This window comes from Cervus elaphus, chromosome 2, assembly GCF_910594005.1.
Source record: "Cervus elaphus chromosome 2, mCerEla1.1, whole genome shotgun sequence".
In the NCBI taxonomy this organism is placed as follows: domain Eukaryota; kingdom Metazoa; phylum Chordata; class Mammalia; order Artiodactyla; family Cervidae; genus Cervus; species Cervus elaphus.
In genome coordinates this window covers 13,334,506-13,340,513 of record NC_057816.1, presented here as the reverse complement: position 1 = coordinate 13,340,513, position 6,008 = coordinate 13,334,506, and positions in this window count along the sequence as shown.

Genomic DNA, 6,008 nt, shown 5'->3' with positions numbered 1-6,008 from the left:
TGTGGACATCGGCTCTCTCTTCAGACTCTGACCCCATGAGGACCCACAGGAAGCCTGCACCTGGAGGGGGGTGGTGGGAGGGAGGGCTGATTTCTCTCATGTATTTTTAATATGTTTTTTGTAAATAATGCTTTTTTCTGCTTCCTGGAAAAGCCTGCCCAGCCTGCTCAATCTACCCCTGTGGATCCCTCTGGGGGTGCCAGTGGGAAGGGGCACCTACCGGGGGCAGGGGGCTCTGCAGCCTCGTGGTTGGAGGGCTTCATTCCTGAGACAGGACCACCTAGCAGGGCACAGCAGCTGCCGGCCAGCACGTGTGTTGGCGCCCTGGCTGCCTGTGGCCGCCTGACCCAGAGCCTGTCACCAGCCCTCCGTCTGGGCCCTCGCTTGACAGAGAGCAGGGACACTGGCTGTCAATCCTGAAGGGCACCAGGCCCACCTCAGGGCCCTGCACAGAGCGGGCACCTAGTAAATTCTAGCCAGTGTGGGGTTTGGGTTCACACAGTTATTAAAAGTGCAAAGTAGTTTCTGCCAATTAGGTAACCTTCTAACCTGAGAGTCAGAGACCAGGACTGAACATTTCCTTGGGCTAAATCATTCCCTTAGCTTAAATGGTCCCCTCTACCCTGCAGAGAGCCTTTGTTGTTCAGTTGCTCAGTTGTGTCCAACTCTTTGTGACCCCACAGACTGCAGCACACCAGGCTTCCCTGTCCTTCACTATCTCCCGGAGCTTGCTGAAACTCACGTCCATTGAGTCGATGATGCCTTCCAACCATCTCATCCCCTGCAGTCCGTTCTCCTCCTGCCTTCAATCTTTCCCAGCATCAGGGTCTCTTTTCCAATGAGTTGGCTGTTTGTGTCAGGTGGCCAAAGTACTGGAGCTTCAGCTTCAGCATCAGTCCTTCCAATGAATATTCAGGATTGATTTTCTTTAAGATTTGACTGGTTTGATCTTCTTGCTGTCCAAGGGACTCTCAGGAGTCTTCTCTAGCACCACAATTCGAAAGCATCAATTCTTCGGCACTCAGCCTTCTTTATGATCCAACTCTCACATCCATAAATGACTACTAGAAAAACCATAGCTTTGACTATATGGGCCCAAAGAGCCTAGACATACTTAACCCTGCAGTGCCCAGGTTTTCTTAATGACATGCCAGAGGAGAATATCTGACCTGGAACTTAAGGGTCTAGTGAAGGGAGAGGCTGGCTCAGGTTTCTTTGCCCCCCCTGGGAATCAGACAGTGACCTGAGAAGACATTTTGGGCCTGGGGCCTTTCTCCACATGATTTGGCCCCATGTCCACTGGGAGCAACAGATATCAATGGTCCAAGTCGCAAAAGCCAACTCTGGAAGAGCAAAAGGAAGTTTCTAGAAGGACATGGCGGGGGTGAGGGGTGTGCTCACAGAATGAGGGGCTCTGGCATGAGCTCTGGCATGAGCATGCCAGAGAGCCAGGCCAGCCCCCTGTCCCCACCGACACCCTCCGAGCAGACCTCCCGCCCACCCCCTACTGAGGACTTCATCATGGGAGAGCCCAGGGCATGGCTCTACCTCTGCCCATGCCAGGAATTCGGAAACAGGGACACCCAGTCACCTGGGGGCTACAAGTCACCTGCAGAGACTCCAGTCCTGTAGACCCTCCTCAGAAGGGAGGATCCTCCAAAGGGAACTGGGGTGCAAAGGGCCTGGGGCACCAAATGTCTCTTACCAGTCCCTTTCTGGGCAAAAGCTCTTGCATCTCTAGCTTGGCCCCCATTCACTGGCCTCATAGCTATCTCGGCCTACTTTAAAAACACACTTCCCCCCAAAAAACTGCCTTTGAGCAGAAAGGGGGTCGGGTGATACATCTCCAGAAGGAACATTTGGTTAAGCAACTGAGTGGGAGCTATCCGAGCCTTGGAGGTGCTTCTGTCCAGGTCCAGCTGTGGTGGGCAGACACAGCCCACAGGCTGCTGGTCAGTGCTGTTCCTGTGATGAGAAGCTCACGGGGTCTCCCTCAGACTTGGAGGATGCCCTGATGTGACCCGGGCCCAACCCTGGGTCCACACTGCAGCCCCCACCCCCATCCCTCACCATTCTACATCGGCCAGAGAGGGTGGCACCCACCTGTGTAACCCCCCGACCCCGGCCCACTCCCCTGAATCATATCATCCACCTGACTCTCATGGGCAACCAGATTCTAGCACATTCTCCTCGTGCTACGTCCAGGACACTGGGGACCCTAAAAGACCAGCTCACTCCAACAAGCAAGAGCCAGGTCTAGGCCCAAACCGGTCATGCCTCTAGGGTCTGGGAGTGCTGGGTGGGACTACCCTAAAAGGACATTTCAGATGGCCTCGTGGCAGCTAACAGAGCTAAGCGTCCTTCTCACCAAGCGAGGAATCTCTGTGAAGCTCTGAACTTGACACTTGGGGTCTGGCCCCGTGCAGCCCACACACAGTGAGAGGCCCACTGCGGTCTGGCAGAGGATGCCCAGTGATTTCATGTGGTGGATGCAGGGCGGAGGTGGGGGCGGGGGGAGGGCCTGAGAGCCAGAGTGAAGAGCAGCAGGGGCAGCCCGCCCCGAGTGACCAGCCTCACTCTCCATCAAGCCACTTAGAAAGTGGCGCTTCCTCTCTCCAGCCCCTGGGTGCCCCTGGCCACCACTTTGGGACCAACCCAAGGCCCTAACTTGATTGTGCCCCCACCCCACCCTGTGAGATTCTCAGCTTCTTCCTACACAGCCCAGGGGTCTCCTAGCTCTCCCTGGTGCTCTGACATCCCCAGGCCCCAACACACTTTCAAGGCAAGGTCAGAGTTCAGGAGGGGGCGAAGGGACAGTAAGCCTCTGACCAGAGTGTAGGTGGGTTCGCAGCTTAGGCTCCCCAGGCTTTTCTCAGGACTGTGGTGTCTCGAGGAGGCCTGATGACTTCTGGAACCACAAAGGTATCTCAGCAGCCAGATCAGAGCTGGGTGCAAGTCTCATCCTGACGCCCCCAGGTCACTGAACCACCCACCCTGCAGTCTCCTCCCTTTGTTTAAACTTGGGGGGCCAAAGGGCTGCTGAGAGGAGCCCTTGAGATAACTGCACATCAAAGGTTAATACAAGGTGTGGCCCTGTTGAATATTCAAGACTGATGACTCTCAGCATCTCTGGGCATCATCCACAGGCAGCCTGTCCTGATGAGAACACTTTGCAGGGAAGGAAAAACAGAAGGGATGATTCAAGGGTCCATCAGAAGCCTGGTCTCCTGACTCCACCAAAGCTGCTCTTCTGGCTGAAAGGCAGAAATGCCTTCCCAGGGCTCACGATGACTGAGCTGAGCTCAGGGTCAGCTGGAGAGGGAGGCAGGCTAGGTGGTGGCAGAAGACAGCTTGGCTCCATAGCCAGTTTAGCAGCCTGCTGCCCCTCGATCCCCGTTTAGAAATGGGATGCGAAGACTCTCACCCCTGCTGGGGATCCTAGACAGGCGGACAGGCTGACAGTCCTGGTCAGCCCAGCAGGTGGCAGTAATGAGGCCCCTCCTGTGCGCCAATGAGGCTCTCGCGCCACCTAGTGGGCATCTGTGGCCTTGCACCGCCCAAGCTCTGCACCCAGGACACCGCAAGCGTGCAGGCTCCAGCGTGAAAATGCCTCGGATGGAAGGAAACAAAGCCAGAGTGCAAAAGCCGGAAAGGGAAACACTGGAAGAGCCAGCCCCCCCCTCCCCCCACTCCGGGAGTGAAGGAATAGAGGAGGGCAGCGGCTCAAGAGACGATATGCAGAAAGATGGGGCTCTGTGAATCAAACAGGCCTTTCAGCAGAGCATGACCCTGAAGGCTGTAGAAGAAATCGCAAAACAAAGAACACTGCCCAGTTCTACAAGGATTAAGTCATTAGCCAGTGCGCCCTGAAAGGCATTCAGGATGAAAAACAGGATAAGGTACTCCATACTTTGGAAAAACACGCTGAGGTTTTTTCTTTTCAAATCATAGCTTCGTTTGTCCATTCATTTTTGGCCGTACTGGGTCTTCATTGCGGCACACAGGCTCTTCATTGCTGGTGCAGGCTTTCTTTATTTTTGGCGAGTGGGGGCTCCTCTTTAGTTGCAGTATCCATGCTTCTCATTGCAGTGGCCTCTCTTGTGCAGCTTGGACTCTAGGGTGTGAGGGCTCGGTAGTTGTGGTAAGTGGGCTTAGTTGCCCTGAGGCATGTGGGATCTTAATTCCTGGACCTAGGATCTAACCTGTGTCCCCGGCATTGGCAGGCAGACTGTTAACCTCTGGACCACCACGAAGTCCCAGAAAAAAATTTTAATGAACCCAGATTCTTGCACCTTAGCTCAGTTGGTAAAGAATCTGCCTGCAATGCAGGAGACCCCAGTTCGATTCCTGGGTCAGGAAGATCTGCTGGAGAAGGGAAAGGCTACCCACTCCAGTATTCTTGGGCTTCCCTGGTGGCTCAGGCAGTAAAGAATCCCCCTGCAAGATGTCCATCAGCAGACAAATGGATAAGAAAGCTGTGGTACATATACACAATGGACTATTACTCAGCCATTAAAAAGAATACATTTGAATCAGTTCTAATGAGGTGGATGAAACTGGAGCCTATTATAGAGTGAAGTAAGCCAGAAAGAAAAACACCAATACAGTATACTAATGCATATATATGGAATTTAGAAAGATGGTAACGATAACCCTATATGTGAGACAGCAAAAAAGACAGATGTAGAGAACAGTCTTTTGGACTCTGTGGGAGAAGCCGAGGGTGGGATGATTTGAGAGAATAGCATTGAAACATGTATATTATCATATGTGAAACAGATCGCCAGTCCAGGTTCGATGCATGAGACAGGGTGCTCAGGGCTGGTGCACTGGGATGACCCTGAGGGACGGGATGGGGAGGGAGGTGGGAGGGAGGTTCAGGATGGGGAACATGTACACCCATAGCTGATTCATGTCAATGAATGACAAAACCACTACAATATTGTAAAGTAATTAGCCTCCAATTAAAATAAATTAAAAAAAAAAAAGAATCCCCCTGCAATGCAGGAGACCTGGGTTTGATCCCTGGGTTGGCAAGATCCCCTGGAGAAGGGAAAGGCTACACTCACTCCAGTATTCTGGCCTGGAGAATTCCATGGACAGTACAGTCCATGAGGTTGCAAAGAGTCAGACACGACTGAGTGACTTTCACTTTCACTTTTTATGTATAGAAAAACACTAAAATCATTAACTGAGCCATCTGATCATCACAACTAACAGTCACATTTTTTTCTTTTTAACCAAGATATGTGCCCGACTGCATGCATTCCCAAGCCAAAACCATACTGGCTTCTCTGAGCCACTGAGAGGCTGTTTCCTGAGTAACAGTCCTATAGTAAGGTGCCTCAATAAAACAAACCCACAGCTCTTACACTGTGCATTTTTCTTTCAGTTAACAGTTTTGGTAACCACAAAGGGACCCACAGCAGACTTGTCTCCTTCACCTGATATTCTCCAAGGATCTGCAGCCCTGGTACCACCAAGGGCCCTTTGAGCCTGTCTGCCTCACTAGTCCAGAATACTGGGTGACTCTCTCCTGAGTCTCAGAGCTCTCATCTTGGCTGACAATCCTGTGTTCAATTTGGTAGCAGATAAAAAGTTACCTGATTTCTCAGTTGAAAGATACAAAGAAAGGGCTCAGCTGAAAACACTGAGAAAATTGTCCAGTTGAGAGACACTGAGGTTTGGATGGGGTGATTAGGCAGGCAGTTGGCCTGCCATCTTTCATCAAATTGGCAGCTTAATGGGGTTTGTCAGGACAAAAGTGAAGATACCATACAAGGGCTTTCAGCTCCAAAGATAAGGGACATAGCTCTCACCACCTAGTCATGACTTTCTCAGGCAACTGAGAAATGAACAGAACTGGTGAAGGCGAATCCTCATAATATCCAGCAGTCCCATAGGGAAATCCACTTGTTCCTTTTAAAAACTAGCTAGTCCAGGGACCCTCACATGAAGACTGGCCATCCAGGGATCTGCATGCCCACAGTGGTTTTAGATTGCTAGAG